The sequence below is a fragment of the Dipodomys merriami genome, unplaced genomic scaffold (assembly GCF_024711535.1).
Source record: "Dipodomys merriami isolate MVZ:Mamm:240054 unplaced genomic scaffold, mDipMer1.0.p SCAF_20, whole genome shotgun sequence".
In the NCBI taxonomy this organism is placed as follows: Eukaryota; Metazoa; Chordata; class Mammalia; order Rodentia; family Heteromyidae; genus Dipodomys; species Dipodomys merriami.
Window position 1 is genome coordinate 22683663 of NW_027203382.1, and position 20788 is coordinate 22704450.

Consider the following 20788-nt stretch of genomic DNA (forward strand, 5'->3'; position numbering starts at 1 on the left):
GTTTTGATTTTCATCTTCTCAGTGACCAATGATGCTGAATATCTTTTCATGTACTTATTATTTTCGTATCTTCTTTGAAGAGCTATGTATTCATGTTTAATCTTCATATTTTAAAATCAAGTTTCTTGTCTCTTTATTATTAATGACTAGGAACTCTGTATTCAGTATGTTAGATCTTAGCAAATGTTCTTCTTTTGTGGATTGTCTTTTTACTTTGTGGTGATGTTTTTGATTCACAATGTTTTTATTTTTGATGAAGTCTAATCTGTTAATTTATCTTTTGTTTCTAGTGATTTTTGTGTCATAGCTAAGCACCTATGACCAAACCCATGGTCATAAAGACTTACTTCTTTGTTGTAATTTTTAAAAATTTTTCTATTTGTGAGAAGGACAAAACTGCCCATTTTACACAATAAAGCCAGTTAGCCTCCTGCCTCCTTGAGCTTTAGCCCTCCTCAACTCTATGCGAGCAGTTTCACCATCTTCCTGTCATTGACTGAAGAGTGTCATTGTTCTATGTTTCATTTGAAGAGGTTTACAGTTCCAGCTTTTACACATAAGCCTTTGATACATTTGAGTTCATTGTTTTACCTGGTGTATTGTAGAGTCCAGTTTACCCTTCCTCTTGAGAGGTTCCTACAACTTGATCATGAGACTACAAGTAGTCTCTGCTAAAGTTTTCCATTCAGCAAATCAATTTCATTTTAGATATTCTCAAAATTAAACACCTAAGTGAATTGTTTAAAAAGCTCCCTTGTCTTCCAATCGGCATACAGAATATTTGGTTCAGTTACTTGGCTTGTAATAAAGTCAAGATCCTGCCTAGAGCTTGGGCAACAAAGTGAGATACAGGACCTCTCCCTCCCCCCCACCCCACCCCTCCCGCTGATTCTCACATTCTATTCCAATTGCACTATTCAAGATAATAATGGAACCACCAGAATCACAGAATCACAAAATGCTTTAAAAAAATCTTTTGGTAATAATTTCTGGGAAGATTTGTGTAATTTGGGGTTTAGAAAACATAATAAAGGTGAGTTTATTAAAACCCATATGCATAAAATGAATACCTATAAACCCAAATTAATTGAAACCCATACGCATTAAAACATTTTTTTCCTCAGTCAGTTCATGAAACTACACTGTTCCTTGAGCAGCATAGAAAAAGCATAAACCATTTCTTGCATTAAAATATTAGCAGGATGCTGGCTTTGTTATTGTCAGGCCTTGGCACGTTTCCTCCAACTTACAATATCATTAGGAGCCTGGGAGCTCTGGGAAGTGTTCTGAGCTGAAAGAGAAGGCGCACTCTGGCCCACAGCCAGGGTCAAACAAAGAGTAAGAAAGATTTAATAATTTTTTTTCTAAGTTTGACATGTTTCTCCTGAATCACTCTCAAGTTTTCAGTAAATATAGTAACTGCTTTTTCTAATGAGGGTTATAAGGTTAAAAAGTACTTGCAACAATTGATTATTTTGAACAGACATATTACATTGTTTTTCATCCTATGTTGAAGTGGCTACTTTCTATCAGGTCAAAGGGAGATTAGTTTCTAAGTGAAATTTGCAAAGATAGAATCCCACATTAAAAGAAAGAGCCTGTTTCTAATATGACTTTATTTTTAGGCTATGTCCATGGATTATGTTTTCATGTTAAGTTTGGTCCCATCAGCAATCAATAAGTGCATTTATTTTTAAAGAGTAGTCCTAAAACTTTAGGTCCACTTGAGAATCAATAACTCCATTAGGATTTGAGAGTCTTTTCTTGGTAACATAAGCTACAAAGGTTTCTAAAGCAGTGCTTTATATAATTGAAAAAGAATAGCTCAAAAGATGTGAATGTAGTGGTTGTTATTGTCATTTAGTTGCTGGACTCATTTTAATGAGGTGATACCCATCAGGAATACTTATTTAGACCACAGATGTACTTCATGTATAGCCATAATACTTGGCAATGATGTTTACTCAACCTAACCTGGAGAAACTTTAGAGGAGAGTCACCTAACTTCTTTGAGAACTTCTTTGATATCCCTTGGGAGACTCTTTCCCCTGGCCTGTTATTAGTAGACATTTTTCATTTCACTGAAACCACTCAGTAATAATTATCAGCACCATCTGATGTTGGTGCAGTCTGTTTTTGAGACAGTAGTTGATATTTTCTACTACCAAAGACCTGTCCTTGATATGGGTACCAAGGAAGGGATAGCTGGACTCTATTCCACAATCTGGTGTTATAGGGAAGGATTCTAAGGCTCCTGGAAAGAAGCTCCAGTCTTATGTAGCCCATGGCTTATAGCCCTTCACACGTTTGAGAGCATAAAGTCATATTCACTATGCAGCCGTCCATGTTCGCTGGCACATACCCTTATATTTTGAGCTAGTGTTTTGGATAGTATGTGGTAGGAATTAATATTCATTCTTTTGTATGTGCACGTACCAAGCAGCCTGAAAAAAACTGGGAATCACTCTTTGACATCTTCCCCTTCATTGACCACCCACCAGTTCTGCAAGCTGTGTTCTTGGTCCTTATCCCATTCACTTGGATGAGAGGGCATTTCATTCCTTATCCTACTTGGATCCAACCTGCTTTTTTTGCACATCAGCTAGAGCAATCTTTCTAGAACAAGCTTAAGTCATTTCTGGGATTAAAACCTTCAGTTTCATTCCAGGGCCTTTATTTAAAATTTGTTCATGTTACTCTCTTGAAGACTGTTAATGGTTCCAATAACATGCTCCCTTAGCCCCCTTTGAATTAATTTTCTTTGACTTTTCCTTTTACTATGCTCTTTATGTATTCTGCTGCTTCAGGGCCTTTGTACATGAAGGCTGAAGGCTCCTTTGTCTGAGCCTTCTTTCATTTTGTCTTTCTGAGAAGACAGTATCTCAATTCCTAGAAACTTCCTTTAACACCATTCCTTTCCCACTTGCTTTCAGCACTGATGGACATCCCTGATACCTCCTCCCACCTTCATCACAGAGCTTTTGTGTGTGTGCGTGCACACACACACATATTTGGTCAGTCATGGGGCTGAACTCAAGGCCTGGGCATTGTCCCTGAGCTTTTTTTGCTCAAGGCTAGCACTCTACCTGTTTGAGCCACAGCTCTACTGTCCGTTTTCTGGTAGCTAACTGGAGATAAGGATTTCTCAGGATTGTCCTGCCTGGGCTAGTTTTGAACCATGATCCTAAGGCCTCAGGATTACAGGCATGAGCCACCAGTGCCTGGCAAAAGGATTTTGTTTTGTTTTGTTTTTGTCTGTCATGGGGCTTGAATTAAGGCCTTGGTGCTGCTCTTGAGCTTTTGTCCTCAAGGCTAGAGCTCTACCACTTTGAGCCACAGCTCCACTTTTTCACTTCCAAAGCCTGGGTGCCTTAGAGGATTGGGACAAATACCCCCAAGTATACCCCAAATGTAACACAGTGCTTCACATTATATATTAACTGAATACTATGTAATACTGCTATTTAACTCTAGTCTTCCTGGACTCAGGTCTGTTGACCTTCATTGAGCTGTATTCATTACCTGAGAATGGAGACTAAGCCTTCCACCTTCACATCTCCCTTCCACATAGTACATGGTTAGTGAATGTTTACTAAAGTTATTCCTGAAGGTTGATAACACAACCTTTACCATACTATTTTTTAAATTTCTTTTCAAAAATTAAGAAATAGTTCACATACCATAAAATTCACCCATTTGAAAGTTTACAATCAAATGGTTTTTAAAATATTTTCACAATTGTGAAACATTCACAACAATAAAATTTTAGAATTTTATCACCCCCAAAAGAGTTCTGTACTAATTAATTTCCCACCTTCCCTAATCTCCTGTCCACCCCAGTTTTAAAGTAACCACTAATGCATTTTCTGTCTCTATAGATTTGCCTATTCTAGACATATCATATAAATGGAATCATATAATATGTAGTCTTTTATGTCTAGTTTCTTTCACTTGGCATGTTTTCAGAGTTCATCTATACTCAATCATGTTTCAGTGCTTCATTCCTTTTTTATTATCTAATAATAATCTATTATACATATAATGTGTATATATCACATTTCAATTACCCATTTATCTGCTGATGTGAATTTGAGTTGTTCTTCTTTGTAGTTATTGTGAATAATGCATCTATGAATATTTTTCTATGATTGTTTTGTCTTCATGTCATTTCTCTTGGCTATATACCTTGGAAATGAATTTCTGAGGCATATAGTGATTATTCACCTTTTGAAGAATGATGAGAATGTTTCTTGAAATAGTTGTAGCATTTGAAGTCCTATCAGCACAGGATGAGGATTTCAGTTTTATCAATACTTGTTATTTTGTCTTCATTAACCATCCTAATGCCTGTTGTGTGATACTACATCCTGGCTTTGGTTTGCATTTCCTGATGACTAACACTGCTGAGCATCTTTCCCAAGTTTTTATTGACCATTGTATATCTCCTTGCAGAATATCTATTCATTGCCTTGGATTGTATTATTATTTGTGCATGTGTGCACGCACACACACACACACATGCTTAGTCCTGGGCACTGTTCCTTAGTTTTTATGCGCAAGCCTAGCACTCTACCCTTGAGAAACAGCTCCACTTTGGGCTTTTCGGTGGTTAATTGAGGATAAGAGTCTCATGGACTTTCCTGCCCTGGCATGGCTTCAAATTACAGTCCTCACATTTCAGGCTCCTAAGTAGCTAGGATTACTGACCTAAGCCACCTCCACCCAGTGTCTCTTTATTAGTGATTCATAAGAGTTCTTTGCATGAAGTGGCCACTCATCCATCGTAGGCTTCTTTTCCAGACAAACCTTCTCAGTAATCTATACCTCACAAAGGTGCTGAGAGACCAGTATGAGATGGGAGCCAAAGTGAAATCTGCACTAGCTCCATCACATAAGCTTTTCCTTTTCATTGTGGTTCTTCACATGTGCATAGGCCATAGTGAGACAGCATCATGTCATCAGAGCAGCAGGACTCTGGGGTGTAGTTCAGTGACAGTAGTGCTTGCCTAGTATGCACAAGGCTCTGAGCTTGATCCCCAGTAAGCAAAGGGGGAAAATAGGTCCTTTATATATTCTTGCTACAAGTACCTTGTCAGAAAAATGATTTATGAAAATTTTCAGTTTTGATTAAATGCAATCTATGTATTTTTTCTTTTATTACTCATTTCTCTAGTATCATCCCTAACAAATTTTATTGCATAAACCAAAGTTGTAAACACTTATGCCTGTGTATCCTTCTGGGAGATTTACAGTTTTAGTTCTGACATTTAAGTCCATCATCCAGTTTGAGCTAATTTTTTGGATGGTATGAAGTTGGGTTAATACTCATATTTCTGTATGTGTATGCCGAATTACATCAGCTCCTTTTATTGAATAGGCTCTTCTTTGTCTATTGAAATACTTTCACACCTTTTCTGATAGCCATTCACCAAAAATATGAGGGTTTACTTCTGGATTCTTAATTCTATTTGATTCTAGCACATGTCTACCCTATGCCTTATGTTTTGCTGATTATTTCATTTTTATAAAGGAGTAAAGAAATGCTATACAATTGGCAAAGGATGATCTCCTTGAACTGAAAGAATGTTCTGTTTGCAAGAGAATGGGTGTCAAGGGAAGAATGGACATATTCATACCTGTTATACAAGATATTGTAATATATACTTGCACATACAATCGTGACAATATAGTAGACTGATCATATTACCTACTGGTAATTCTGTCTTTATTTAAAGATAAAGAAACCAAGATTAGGAAGTAACTCAACTAAAATAATTTAGCAACTAGAGTAGGTAGTGAGACTTGTACACTGTCTCTAGGACTCAAAAGCCCATAATCTTTTCCTATGAAACTCATTTTCGGTCTGTGCATCTAGGAAACAGAAAAATCTGTGGTATTTGCAGTCAAAGTAGTGATATATTCAGTATATTTGATGCATGAGTATCAAACATTTTTCTCATGACACTCTAGAAAGATGAAACAGGCATTTATAATTATTTTGAGACATTTGTCTAATAGAAAAATGTCATAAGATATTTAAAGAACATATTCTTCAACAATGAAAGTAGTTTTGCTTTCCTGATGGTATATCTTTGTCACTAGTTTTATAGTTTCTCTTAATTTCATTTTATGTTATTCTCATGTAAATGACCTCAAAGTGACTGAACATAATTTTTATTATTTGGCAATACTAGGGTTTAAATTCAGGGATTTGTGATTGTTATTTTAAATAATTAGCATAGCATATTTATTTCTGCTAGAAGAAAAGCTAGAACTAATCTCAGCTGTGTGAATTCGTTTTGTCCTTAATTTTTATTTTCATTGAAAATCTTCCCAAGGAGATGAGTATAGGTTATAGTGGTCTAACAAGTGCTATGTGAATTGTAAAAGATTTGAAATTGAGAAAGATATGAGGTTGATGAAGAAATAACATTGATTTCATGTTTTGCATAATATAAAGCTCTTTTATGATTTTTTTAATTGAGGGGATGGAGTATAGACTCTGAATAGAAGTTAAGTTTAGATAATGTAGTTTCAGCCATGACAGACGCAGTCTAGAGTCTAGACGATTCTGTCATTTCTTGTTAATTTCTACTCTCACTGCTTCTGTAGGGCAAGACTCTTTTGCTTCCCTGAGCAAAGACTCTGCACCTACATGTTTAGTATCCAGTGTGTCTTATGTAAGGATTCCCATAATTCATTTTCTCTTAGAAGATAGGGCCAGGAAAAAGTTTGCCTGACTTGAGAAACAACTACAATTCTTTTACCAGACCATAAAAACTATATCATTAATTTCATGTTGTTGTTTTCTTGATTCTGCAAAGTTAAAAACTAAATGTAATCCTGGCAAGAGGAGCTTGTACTTTTTTCTGTTGTTTCAAATAGGAAAGAAGTCCCCCAGATCCATCTGAAACTAGGCAGAATGCATGAAATAATCAATGATGCTCAGTATTTTCTTATCAATAGAAATGAATGAAATTAGATGCCTTAGTCAACAATGACTAGCTTTAGAGATGTGTCAGTCTGTTTTCTCTTGCTATAACAAAATATCTGAGGCAGGAATTATAGAAAGAAAAGTTTATTTAACACACAGTTGTGGAAGTTCAAGACACTCATGTGACGTCTGCTGAGCTCTGGAAAGGGCTCCCTTGATTGAATCACATGGCAGATGGCTGTATGGTGGGAATACACAGGAGAGATCATATGGTGAGACAGGAATTATAATGAGGAGAAGATAGTTTTGTGTCTTGTTCTTATATAACAAGCCCTCTTTTGAGAACTAAACAGGATCCCATGAAAGGTCTATTGATTCTTCCCAATGCTCCTCACTGGGTTTTTCTGTTTAAAGGCTGAATTACTACCTGGGAATCATGCTCCCTACATATGAACCATCAGCAAGAACATGCATAACATATCCAAATCATGGCAATCAACAGGTGTTTTGGGGCTTCTTGTTTCTAGAAAATTGAGTAGAAAAGAGTTCCTTGCAGGCAAGATTTTCAAACAACTTAGAGACAGATTAGGACAAGTATTCTCTTCACAATACACATGAATGAATGAATATAATATAGTAGTTTTCCTTAAGTTCTCATTCTTACCCTTGCTATTGAATTATGCTGAGTATTTCACACATTTTATTGTAGGTGCTAGTGAGGGTGAACCTTTTCTGTTAGAGGTTTAGAAATAACACATGACTCATACTAGCAAAGATGAAGTTATTGGCAATTCAAGTCACAGACCATATGTACAGCACTGTTGTTATACAGGGCCAATATATACTCTTTCTGAGTGGTTTTATGCTTGTCACAAATACTGTAAGACAGCCAATTGCTCAGGCGTCTTGTATCTTGTAGCTCTTCTGAGAAAAGTTTATAATGCAGGAAAATGAATCACTGTGAGCACATTCAGTTAATTGAATTTGCCAGTTACATGTTATTAAGCAGTTAAGAATAGTACAGAACTTATATGCAACTTATCAAGCAACATTGTAGTAAAAAGTTCTCACCATACAGAAATTTCCACCTTAATTCAAAGGTAAACTCATCTGGACAAGAGCCAGATGGATATGTTTATGGTGATATAACAGGAAAAAATGAATGGTAGCACAGTGTAACTTTTTGGGTTGAATTTTGCAAAATTCACATTGAGTCAAGTTTGGAAATTAGAGGCAGGAAGACAGACTATAATTTTAGGAAGAGTCTGTGGGCAAATTAGAGCTAGTACTTCTTGTGTAGAAGGAAGAAAGGTCAGGAGATAGGGACAGTGGCTAGAATATGAAAGTGACCAAGAGTCTTCAGGGGTTTTTTGTTTGTTTTTTCATTTTCTTTTCTTTTTTTCTGTCGGTTGTGGGGCTTGAACTCTGGGCCTGGTTACTGGCCCTGAGCTCTTCAGCTCAAGGCAAACACTCTACCACTTGAGCCACAGTACCACTTCCAGTTTTCTGGTGGTTAATTGGAGATAAGAGACTCATAGACTTTCCTGCGTGGGCTGGCTTTGAACTGTAATCCTCAGATCTCAGCCTCCTGAATAGCTAGGATTATAGGTGTGAGCCACAGGTACCTGGCAGTCTTCAGTTTTTACAGGAAGTACACAAAGTACACAAAGTTCTGTGCATTTACTTCTCTATGATTTAGTTGAGGTATTCTGAAAAGAATCTTCAATTGATTGTTGAGCTCTTTTTCATGAGGAGCCCATGCCTAACTTGTATTTCCCTGCCTATAGTGTCAACAGACAACCAAGTATCTTAGTGGTGTGATTCCAGGAAAAAGAGGGACATTTCTTTTGTATCTATAGGCTTCATTTTTTATTCTTGACATAAAAACTGCCACTTGAAAGTATAAATTAAGATGTGGGGACAGTGGTTCACACCTGTAATCCCATCTGCTCAGGAGGAAGAGAGCAGGAGAATTATGATTCAGACTGGTTCAGACTAGTCCAGGCAAACATAAGATTCTATCCAAAATGGATAAATAGATAAATAATAATAAGAAAAGGCTAGGAGTATGGCTAACACAGCAAGGCAGTTTCTGAGTTTAAACCCCACTACTGTTCCTCCCCAAAAGATACACTTTTTGTAAGTCCATTGGTGAATTTGGTCAAGCCATTTCTATGGCCACAAAAATGGCTTCCGTCTCAGGTAGGGCAGAGGGTTGATTTTTACTTAAGTCTTTCAATTCTTTTGCTCAACATCAACTTTTCTCAACCCTTATTTGTAGAAGAAAATGAGAGTAGCTTATTTTCATAATTACATCCATGGATTAAAAAAGCAGAATGATCTATTCACAGACTGTGTTGGTGGACTAGAAATCCCCTACTTTCCTTGCAGAGATTCTCAACTTAAATCATCTAGGTTTTTAAGAATTTTCTGATTTTCAAAAAACATTGATTTCCAAGTTTATGTTTAGCATTGCTGTTCTATGATGAAGAACAGTTTTAGCGAATGTCAATGTCTCAAAGTGTGTGTGGTGGGGAGGAGTTGGGGAAGTAGATTTGAGAATTGAATTTTTATGAAGATGAATAGGCAAATGGACATGAATCAATATTCAAAATGCTGCCAATGCTGAAATTGTATCAACTACTTTTCTCTTATGAATGCATGTCTTATTTTAATGCCAAGCTCATTCACACTCAGAAGTAAGAATAAAAAGAGTTCACACATGGAAACTATCTAGCCTACTGATGGAGTGGAGCAAATGTCCAGATGTTCAGAGAACAGAGAGATCTGCATGGGCAAGTCAGTTCAAAATCATGCATTTTAGCCAGGCACCACTGTAATTTTACCTTATGACCTATCCAAGTGGCTCATAATCATTTTCTTTCAAGGCCTCCTTGTCATTTGACTAAACTTTGTAGATACCCTTTAATTTTCTCCTCACTTATGCCTTGCAGAGTTCCTTGAAAATTTGGCTGGAGCACACGATAGAAGCAGATTCACATTGTCCCAAAGTTCCTTTATTATCTTTCTTTTTCTAGTACTACCTTTCTGAAGAATGTAGGGGATACTTCTTTAACCATACCCTGTAGCATCTTTCCTTCTCTAGTCATATTCTTTCTTCTCCCTAATTTCTTGCTTCCTTTTAAGTGTAATTTATCTTTCTTTCAGATCCAAATAATCCTACCTGGGGATACTTGCTTTGATTATTGCCCAACTAGCTGCAAATGTGATTTTGAGAAAGACTTAGACTTTCATTTGCCAGGTAGCTCTCTCCTGCGAATTCAATAACACAGAGTATAAAATGGGTGGAAATGCCTTAATTTACATGTTGTAATAGTCTGTACTGTGCTAGACTTTTGTAAGACACAAAGAGTGAAGGTTCAACACTAGCCTTCAAAGAGATTGCAATGTAAATGAGGCACCAATTCAAGCTCTCTACATCCAAAACATATAATACCACCAAATACTAAAGACCACCATTGATGCCATGTTACTCATAGTCCACAAGGGCAGACATTTCACATTTCTTTTTTGTTCACTGATGCATCCCAGTGCCTGCAACAGCCCTCAACATAAATTGTAGTTAAGTATTCAGTGATGTGTGGGATGCTGTACAGTCCTCTCTGTAAGGCTATTTTTCCTGTGACAAAGAACACAAGTTATCAGGCAACATGTAGGGAAAGGAAACAAGTATTATGGGGATAGTAGTGTTAATTCATATGCAAGTGTTTCTAGCACTATAATATTCACCATGAAGGGACAGCAACTGCAAAACACAACAGAAGAATTTGCCACATTGTGGAGAACATATCGTGTTGTGCTGGAGGCCCATTTGCCCTATGTTCTCTATTAGATTAAGTTTGGTGGTGAACTCTAACCCAGAAAGGTTTTAAGGGATGAGGGGAAAGGGCAGAGGGTTCTTTTATTTTGTGTTTATCTTCTCAACTCAATAGCTTCAAACAACTTTCTTTATAATTTCTCCAGCAGTTACCTTTACCTTGTATAAAGGTAAGGTTTTATTTTATTTTATTTTTGCTGGTTGTGGGGCTTAAACTCTTGGACTGGGTGCTGTCCCTCAGCTCTTCAGCTCAAGGCAAGTGCTCTACCACTTGAGCCACAGCTCCACTTCCTAAGGTTTTAATTTTTACTGTAATACTTATTAGGAACTTAATGTGACTAATAATCTCTGCCAGTATGTTTGTTTTGGAATGGGTGGCTGTTTTTATCAGTGTTCTAGCTGCAATCTTTGAGTTACATATTCCGAACTCCTATTTCCTCCATACACCCTGTTTATTCTCTTTGTGTTTTCCCCAAATGGTAATGACATGCATGTCTTCTTAAAGTAGGGATGTGGACGTTCAAGCTTTGTTGTCAATGAAGTAGGATTTGGCCAAGAGTGAAGATGTTTTAGAAAGATCATCAGCTACTTCAGCATGGATAGATATAGGCATGAGGAGCAGGGGAGGAACCCATCTGGACAGTGCCAGGCTCTGAGGATGAGTTTGAGGTTTTAAGGAACTCAGAATTTTCTCTGGTAAAACACTTCAGTGTTTCTGGGGCAGGCAGTGGCCTGGAAAATGGTGGTCTAGAACCAAACACCTGCAGGTTTGTGCTGGAGGGTTGCAAAGGGCAGATAGAGTCAGAATAGGTAACCAGGAAGGGGCCTCTGGAGCTACAAATACCAAGAAGGTGACAAGAACTTGGAAAGGGTGGGGCAAGTGAAAAGTCAGTGAAGAAACGGGAAGAAGAAGATTGTGCTCAAAACTGGTTACCTCCCCCCCTCCCCCCCCCCCCCCCCCGCGCCTGCCTGGGATTCCCAGGTCTCTGATCTGGTCCCCCTGTCATGGTGGATGGAGGTATCCTAGACGACAGGCTGAGAAGGTGAGGGACAAGAACAAGTTTTGACAAGAAAAAGATGAAGAAGGGTTAGCTTGGCTGCGTGCCCCTCGCCAAGGTTTCAGCCACAAGGAACACTGGCACTAACTCGCTCCCGCCCGGCTCGGGGTGGGGGGACGGAAGTTAGTGGGTCTTCTCTCTGGATGAAGATGTCTTTTCAGACAGGCTAAAGCGCCTGGGTTCTGAGTGCCAGGAAGTTTCGGGATTCCAAGTATCCCATCTAGGAATATTTTTTGTGACTCTTGGCACCTCGTTTCCTAGAGGAAGCTACAGCCCGGAGCGACCACTGCAGGACAGGCCGGCCGCCGGGGGTTCCAGGCACCCAGCCCGCTCCCTGGCCCTGGGACCCTGGGGCCCTGGGGCCCACGTTCTTCCCTCTCCAGCCCAAGTCTGGGGGTGCACTGCTCGGGTCACCACGTTACCCCGGGTCCGCTGGCCTCTCACTCGCGGCCGCCTCCCAGGCGAGTTTCTCGAAACTGACCCCCCCCCGGGAGGGTCCCAGGCGCGGTTCAGGGGGTCCCGACAGGACCCCCGGGGACGCCGCCACCGCCCGGAGGGCCCCGCCACCCGCTCCCAGGGCCCCCAGCCCCGTCGTGGGGATCCCCGGTCGCGACACTCTCCGGGACCCCGCAGGACACTCCCCTCCGGAGGCCGGGCCTCGGCCGCCCCCGCCCCGCCCCGCGCCGCGCCGGGGGAGCCCCGGGCCCGACCCCTCCCCCCGGACGCCGGCCCTGCGAGCGGGACGCAGGCGGGGATGGTGACCGGGCAGCGGCGCGGGGCCGGAGCTGCGGGGCTCGGCCGCCTCTCTCTGTCGCTGTCCCCGCCCCTCCTCCTCCGGGCCGTCCGCCCCCTCCCCGAGTGCTAGAGCCCGGCGGCCCGGCGCCCCCGCCTTCCGCTCTCCGCCGACCCTCCCCTGCGCCCCCTCCTCCGCCCCTCCCGTCCCCTCCCCCGAGCGGCCCGCCGGGGCTGGGCTGAGGTGGCGGCCGAGAGGCGGCACGGAAAGCCCCGGCTTGGGGGACGGCTGCGGACTCGGAGGGAGCCGAGCCGGGTGAGTTGGCCACGCGGGGCCCAGCGCGCGGCGCGCGGGGAGAGCCGGCAGCCCGGCCAGGTGGGCGCCCGCAGCCCGCGGGAGGCACGGGGTCCGGGCCCGGACGGGGATGGGAAGGGAGCGGGACGGCCGCTCCTCTCCACGCCGCCGCCGCCGGCCGCAGAAGTGGAAGAAGTTGTGTCTGGAGCGGCGGCGGCGGCGGCGGCGTCCCCGCCGCCCGGGGCGGGCTTCGGCCGGCGGCGCGCGGGTCCCAGGCGCAGCTCGGCTCCGGGCCGGGAGCGCCTGGCTGCTCGCCCGCTGGCCGCCGCGACGAAGTCCCCGCCCGGCCTGGTCTGTGGCGGGTGGCTCGCTCGGACCACAGACGTCAGCTGCATCCCAGATCTGGCTGCATTTTTGTGGCAGTGGCGTGGTTTGGGGTGCAGGCTGGAGGAGGTGGGCGGGGTGGGGGGGACCACATCTGGACTGGGTGGGCCGGTCCTCAGGATGGGTGAAGGACTGGAGACCTTTTACGCACAGGTTTTTGTTTGTTTCTTTGGTCTTTCCCTTTCATTCAGCGGCCCAGCGTTCTTTGAACTGAGGAAAGCAGAAAGGACTTTCTTCCACCCGGCTCAGCTTTCCTGGGGGGCCGTGGGTTCTGTGAAAGTCCGTGAGCTCTTTCAGTGGGAGAAAAAAGAAAAGACCAACTTTTGTCTCTCACTCCCACCCGGGCCACTTCCTGTCTTCCCCATTTTTCTCTTGCGGTGATGTGTGTGTGTGTGTGTGTGTGTGTGTGTGTGTGTGTGTGTGTGTGTGTGTGTGTGTGTGTGTGTGAGAGAGAGAGAGAGAGAGGGGGGGGGAGGAAGGGAGAGAGAGAGAGGAAGGGAGAGAGAGACAGTGTGAGGCGCTAGGTTATCTTCAGTGGGCTCCTTTGGCAAAGTAGCCCCACAGCAGACAAGAGTGTGTTAGAGCCAGTGGGCAGAAAGGTGTTTATAATCTGCCTTTTTCACTGTCTCGAACTTCACCCTAACCAGGTATAAGAAAGGATCCAAAGTTGCTTATTTTTTTCCACCCAGTTCTGTTTTTGAAAACTACTTAAGAAATTTTTTTTAGAGATCACATGTGCTAGTGGGAGAGTAACTGTTTTAAAGACGGAGAACATTTTAAGATCTCCTTCCCCTCCCTCCCTCCCTTCCCCCCCACTTCCCGTCAGGTGGTGGTGGTAGGTTTGTGATTATGCTGGAAATATGATTCTGATAACATAGTATTTGAAGGTTTGATGTACTACTTGGTTAAATAAAGCATTATCTTATAATTGTATTTTCTCCCCATAGTCACACCGAACAGACAGCGTGGCTTCTTGAGGTTTGCAGCAATATAGCAAATATTGTATGCCAAGAAAGATGTTACGAGTTGTAGGAGAGCCTGGTGGGAGGGGGACTCATTTGTCTTAGGAGCAGATTAATTATAAAGAGTAATTACACTGCAAATGAATATTCCTGAATATAATTTGAGTCATGATAGGTGAAACAGACAATGATCCATATAAGTAGGAAGGGTCCTTGTAGATGAGAGCAAGTCATGTCTTCCAGAAAAGGTAATACATTGTATTTATCATGGGGATGGTTCAGAACTGAGGGTACCTAAGATTGGGAACTTTAATTCCAGAACTGGTGCTGGAGGCAGGGCAAGGTAAGGAAAAAAAAAAATCCATACTAGATGATAAAAAGAACAGCTTTCTGAAAACTGTATGTGTGTGTATTTTAATGAAAATTAAATTCAACTTCTGAGCTTCTCTTACTGCATGTAATTGGCAAAATATGAGACCACAATTTAGGTGACTCAGAATCAGTCTGTGACATTCTCAGATGAGCCACATACTACCTTATTTAATTTTAGCCTCACTCTAAAATGGTGGTGATAACAGTTCAAGAATCAGTTTGACCAGTTAAGTTTGTATAGAGCTTAGGCTGGCTTCTTACATAAGTGCTACAAAATGAACAATGATTAGCAATATTTCAAGGCCCTGGGCAAAAGGAGGAATGATTGCAAGGATACCTAATTTTCAAGTGAGCAACTCTAATTGAGGCTGGACCCATGACTTTGCCAGGCCACACCCAGAAACACCTGTTCTTTCTAGAACTTCAGGCTTTTCTAGGCTTTCTTTTCCAAGGAATGCTTGTTGCATTGTAGGGATGCTGTTAGGCTTGTTGGCCACAATTCCTTTTAGTATGGTACATAACAAGGTGGGTACTCTTATTGTAGAGAGATAGCAAGAAATTCTGAGTTTACTTGAAACGAAAACTGAACTTGAAACTTCCAGGGAAAGATGTCCAACCTAAAAGTGGATACAGGCAGGAACAGTGGCTGGAGTGGCTGGATGATGAAAGTTCTTTCCAAAGCAGGAACAGGTGGTCTCAAAGAGGCCTCTATCCACCTAGTGGGAGAGGGTTTCTGAATAGTGCAGCAAGTGAGGGTAATTTGTATCACTGGGACTGAAATTTTCAAAATTTTGTCATCCTTTCAACAGTCCTGCAGGGGGATAGTTAAACCCCTGATCTTAGTCTTAAATGACCAGGCTTATTCTGGGGTTATTTGTGTAGATTTGGCAGATCTGCTTCTGTAAATTTGAACTGAGATAGTTTAAAAGGATGTACACAACCAGGCACTGGTGGCTCATGCTTGTAATCCTAGTTGCTCAGGAGACTGAGATTTGAGGATTGCAGTTTCACAGGTCTGTGAGGCCCTTTATCTTCAATTAACCATACAAAAAGCTGGAAGTGAAATTGTGGCTCAGGTGGTAGAGCACTAGCCTTGAGTAAAAAAAGCTAAGCCCAGCTTGGCTTTTTGTTTTTTTTTGGTTCTACTACTGGTGCACTCACACAGAAGATGTACACAGAATGGTTTTGAGTATTTGATTGTTAGGATGTGTGATTATAGTGATGCCTTACACATGTGTTATAGTCCAAATGTTATGTTTCCAGATTTGGGCATTGAAGTCAGGACTTCTCTGTGCACTAGTATTTGGAAATAGGGCCTTTGAAAGATGTTTAAGTGTAGATGAGATCCTGAGGGTGGGATTCCCATGAGGAAGTTAGGATCCTAATGAAAAAGGGACCAAGCTTTCTCTTTCGCTGTCCTGAGGACACAGAGAGGAGGAGCTGGTCAGGAAGAATGCCCTCACCTGCATCCAAACCTGTGGGTGTTTGGTCATTAACTTTGTAGCCTCCCAACTGTGAGCAGTAAATATGTGCTTGATTTTTAAGCCACAGATTGGTGGTATTTGTTATAGAGTGCACTAGCAGACTAATACACATGCATTATTACGTTGAAGAAATGTTGGAAGACCTTCATGTGATAAGGATGTATACAATTTTTTTTGTTTTTTGTTTTGGTGCTTGTGGGGCTTGAACTCTGGACCTGGGCTCTGTCCCTTTGCTCTTCAGCTTAAGGCTAGCGCTCTACCACTTGAGCCATAGTGCCACTTCTGGATTTCTGAGTGGTTTATTGGAGATAAGTGTCTCTCAGACTTTCATGCGCAGGCTGGCTTTGAAACGTGATCTTCAGATCTCAGCCTCCTGAGTAGCTAGGATTATAGGCATGAGCCAGGGACACTCGGCCTGTCTACAGGTTTTTTTATGCAGCAGTACAATATCAAATGTACTTTAAGAAGTATGTTATCTGAAATTTTTCTTGGTTTAACCTTAATACTATCAACTAGGTCATGAGAAGTACCCAACTGTGACCTTGAGATTTTACAGATCAGAAAGGAGTACCTCATTGTACTTTGACTTTTGCCTTTGGTGGGTTTGTTCTGATTTTGGTTTAACATCACAGTTTCTTGATTAAGTAGTTTTTATATGTACTTTTTTTTTTTTCCAGTCCTGGGGTTTAAACTCAGGGTCTAGGCACTGACCCTGAGTTTCTTTTGTTCAAGACTAGTACTTTACCACTTGAGTCACAGCGCCACTTCTGGCCTTTTTTGTTTATGTGATACTGAGGAATCAAACCCAGGGCTTCATGAATGCTAGCAAGCACTCTACCACTAAGCCACATTCCAGCCCTTGCAGGCACAATTTTTTTTTTGTTGTTCAAATTTAAGACTTCAGAGTTGTTATTTGGGAGTGAAACTTTTTATACTTCACTGAAGTAACAAAACTACAATAATAAATTTTAAATCTTAACTTACAACTTAAATCTAAAATAATAGACACTGACTTTTGTACCTGGTTGCAGTCTTTGAATGAAGAATATTTGGTATTCAGCAGATTCATGAGGAACGATGTCTTAACATTATTAGAGGAGACATTAGAAACCAGTCTTTCCTTGTGCGATCATTACAAAGGAAGATTGAAGGAGGCACTAGGTTGTCTGACTTTTGCTGTACAAAAATGTTTATGTGTATGTGTTTGTGTGTGTAGATATGTTGTGTGTATGTATATATGTATGATTTGTAGCCCAGGCTGATAGGTGAAACCAAGGTATTGAGTGTTAAAATCTTATTAAACATCCTCTGTTTGTGGATTGACTCTGGTTCTAGATGATTGCTGATGGGTAACTGCTTCGTCTGTACGCTGATCCCAGGTCTTCATTACCATGTGCTGTGCACACTCAGTCTCACCAACATCTATTTCCCTACCTTATGCAGTGTATCTTTGTATTAGGAGGACAACCATTTCCATTTTCCAGAAGTGAAGCTTTAAAAAAATGTTATTAAGGTACAGTGGGGTTACCATTTCATAAGTCAGATAATGAATACATTTGTTTTTGGAGACTATTACTCCCTTCCTTTGTTTTTCTCCAGTTTTTCTTCCCTCTTGTCCTTGTCCACAAGTTGTATAGTTCATTTTCCACATAGTGTCTGCTGAGTACTGTGACTGCATTTGTAAAATGAAGCTTTTTTTACCTCCTCATTTTGAGGCTCTTCACTAGTCGTGGAGGGCTATTGCTATTAATTTGCATTTCATTCGTGGAATAATTGAAATTGTGCCAAGTAGACCCCAACGAATGCTCATTGTATTACAGGCATGCTGTTAGACTTGTGGGCCACCACTGCTCTTACTGTGGTGGATTCAGGGTAATTCCAGTGGGGATGACTAATCATTGTCAGCCTGCATGCTCAGCAAGGGCACTTCATCTCACCCTGGTTTGCTCAACTGCATTAGAAGAACAGAGGCTAAAGTTTCAACTAATTATCTTAGACTAGTGAGGTTGTGAGGTAGTGACTAGTGAGTAATTTTATTTCTCAAGTTCTCTATAAGTGGCATGCTACTTTGTAAATCAAAATGAAAGAGTTGGTAGGTTCTCTTTTTAAAAAATATCACTGATTTTTGTCACAACACATGGAGTCTCTACATCTGTGGTGGGTCCACTCTAAGTCTGTGTCACTGAACAGAATGGACATTCTTACCTATTGTAAATTCGTTGCAAAAGCTGAAAGGCTTCAGGATTGGGTGCAAGCAGGACTGGGTGCTGTGACTCCAAAGTCTGAAAGGGATAACTTCCCTTCAAACAGGAGGGAAGGCCCTACTCCTCATAATGGCTGTTTCCATCAACAGTGTAAATGTGATTTGAGAGGTGTTTCTATAGAATTGCTGAGAAGCATTGAATTAAATAAGCACTATTCTGGCATGTTAGTTTTTTTGTTTCAGTGTTCCATAGAATCTAAACTAGCAGTGTGATGTGAAATCTTTTTAGTAACAACCTCCCACATGCCTGGAAAATGCAGAGGGGCTCCTTTTCCTCTGCAGATTCTATTGTTCAACATTTTCTTTCTTTCAGGCCAAGCTGTGTTGTCAGGGGCACCTGGAGTTCAAGCTTCCTTTCTCCTGGGCAGGCTTCAGGCTGCACATGTTGTTTTCTAGTTTTGAGGCATTTAGCCAGTTGTTTAAGGAAGGCTCTAACTGTACTGGAAGTAGTGTCATTCAATATTCAGATAAGTGGCATATACCACACACTTCTTAAATACAAAATAACTTCTTAAAAAATCAGCTTTGTTTCACTTGCCCACAGCAAACACATTTCCTGAAATGAAAAATAGTAGACTGGTTAGTAGGAATTACAACTTACCAGTTTTGTATTTACAAATCACTGCTATCTGTATATTAAATTTAAAAAGCATAGCTTACAACTTAAAAAATAATCTAGAATCACATTCTTATTACTTAAACAGCCAGCTGTTCAATCCTGGAAGATCATTCTACCTAGTAGAATATTCCTGCATTTGCGGTCACAGTCGTCCTTCTGGGGTCCTCCAGAGGGGAAGCTGTAATTCTTGTTTTGCATGGATTCGTGCTGAATGTGATAGGGAACATGACATCAGACTTAATCGGGACTCTGAGTTAGTATTGATCTGAATCCATTTGATAGCGGATGTGCTTATATTATCTTGACTGTAAAGGTTGCCCCTAGCTTGTGCTTGTATGCAAAGAAAAGATTCAAAAGGAGTGAAACTGATACATGTGTGAATGTTTAAATTGTACTGAGATGCCAAAAAGAGCTGGAGCCAGGTATACTAAAGAGGCCACACTAGGTAGATAAGAAGGCAAGTTGTGGTAAAGGAAAAAAGTGATGGGTTGTGCAAACACCTGTGTGGCCAGGTGGTTGGTGCTGTTGAGGATAATCTGATCAGCCCTACTGGGTCTGCAGTTCCTCTTACCTGGAAAATAGAGTCTTGGGTCCTAAGAGTATGCTATTGTGGCATCCTAACAGCCATTGTAGTCAACAAAACTTTCATGGTTGAAAACATTAAGACTTAAAAAAATAAAGAATCATAGGGAAATGTGTGAAAAAATACAACAGAGAGGTCCATCAGCTGAACTGGACATTGATGAAAGTGAACTAAGCAACTTAAGGGCAGCTATGGGAGGGAGAGAATGAGAAAGAGGGAACAGCTTACACTAAACAAAAGGAAAGAAATGTACATATCACCTGATTTGGAGGAAATAGTTGTATTGTCAAAGTTCATAAGTTTTATAGACCATGATAATGACAATTTGCCTTCTGAAGGTAAAATACGTTTCTGACTTTAGCTAAGTATCACAATATTGTGAAATTTATGTAATCACTTAATCTCAATAAAGAAATAAATAAAAACCACCATCAAGTTAAATTTACTCTAGCTTCGATCTAGCAGGATTTTTTAAAATCTTGTCCATGGGACTTCCCATTTCTTCTTGTAAAATTTCAGCTTATTTCTGGCACAAGTTCATCCAGGTAATTTCACGTCTGACCTGGACATCTGTCCTGTCAGCCTGCCTTCTGAGCTTTCTGCTCATTGGCCATCATGGGTCCTTTGAGTCCTTCACTGGAGCTGCTCTTCTGGGACTCTCCTTGTCATTCCCCCCAAAGTACTCTTAGTAACCAAAGGTCTCAGTTGTCTTCCAGAGAATAGAAAGCTAGAGTTTGTGCCAAGAATACAGAGGAAGCTAATCATACCCATGACCCCGACCTCATTAACATTGTGCTGGAACCAAAAGAATCAGCATTCCATGGCATTGTTTGACTTTGGATTGTCCCTACTGATTTACGGTCACAGGGTCCCAGGGTCCGTATTCTGGCCTTCAAAGGGAGGCAGATTTAAGAGCTAGATGAAAATAGGAAAGGCAATTGGTACTTCCTGCCTCCTTTTAGCACTTAACAGTTGGGCTTTGTATTGTCAGCTAATCACTGAGCCCTGCCAGTGGTGGTTTGGGTCAAAACAAACCAGAACTGACAAGGCTAATTCAGTAAAGAGAATGAGGGAGGCCTCAGAGTATAAAGAGGAAGAGTCTCACATTGGTGCTCCCCTGCCTGCAGGCAAGGATTCTCAAACCTGAAGGTATACAACATCCCGTGAGTCTGTTCAAATGTAGCCTCTTGACTCAGTAGGACTGGTGGGGCCTGAGATTTTGCATTTGTAAGGAACATTTCCAGTAACATTAGTTCTGTGGAGT

At 41.3% G+C, this 20788-nt stretch overlaps 1 protein-coding gene across 4 annotated transcripts in view; it reads left to right on the forward strand.

The window, feature by feature from the left end:
* Window positions 1-12582: 12582 nt before the first annotated feature.
* The window catches only part of Lhfpl2 (LHFPL tetraspan subfamily member 2), a 147091-nt gene continuing 138885 nt past the window's right edge, over window positions 12583-20788 (forward strand). For 3 of the 4 annotated variants that reach the window (XR_011373742.1, XM_070031210.1, XM_070031211.1), the window contains exon 1: window positions 12583-12878. The gene's annotated coding sequence lies outside the window, so the exon portion shown is untranslated. The remainder of the gene's footprint in view (window positions 12879-20788) is intronic. The other variant, XM_070031212.1, reaches the window with a different exon arrangement.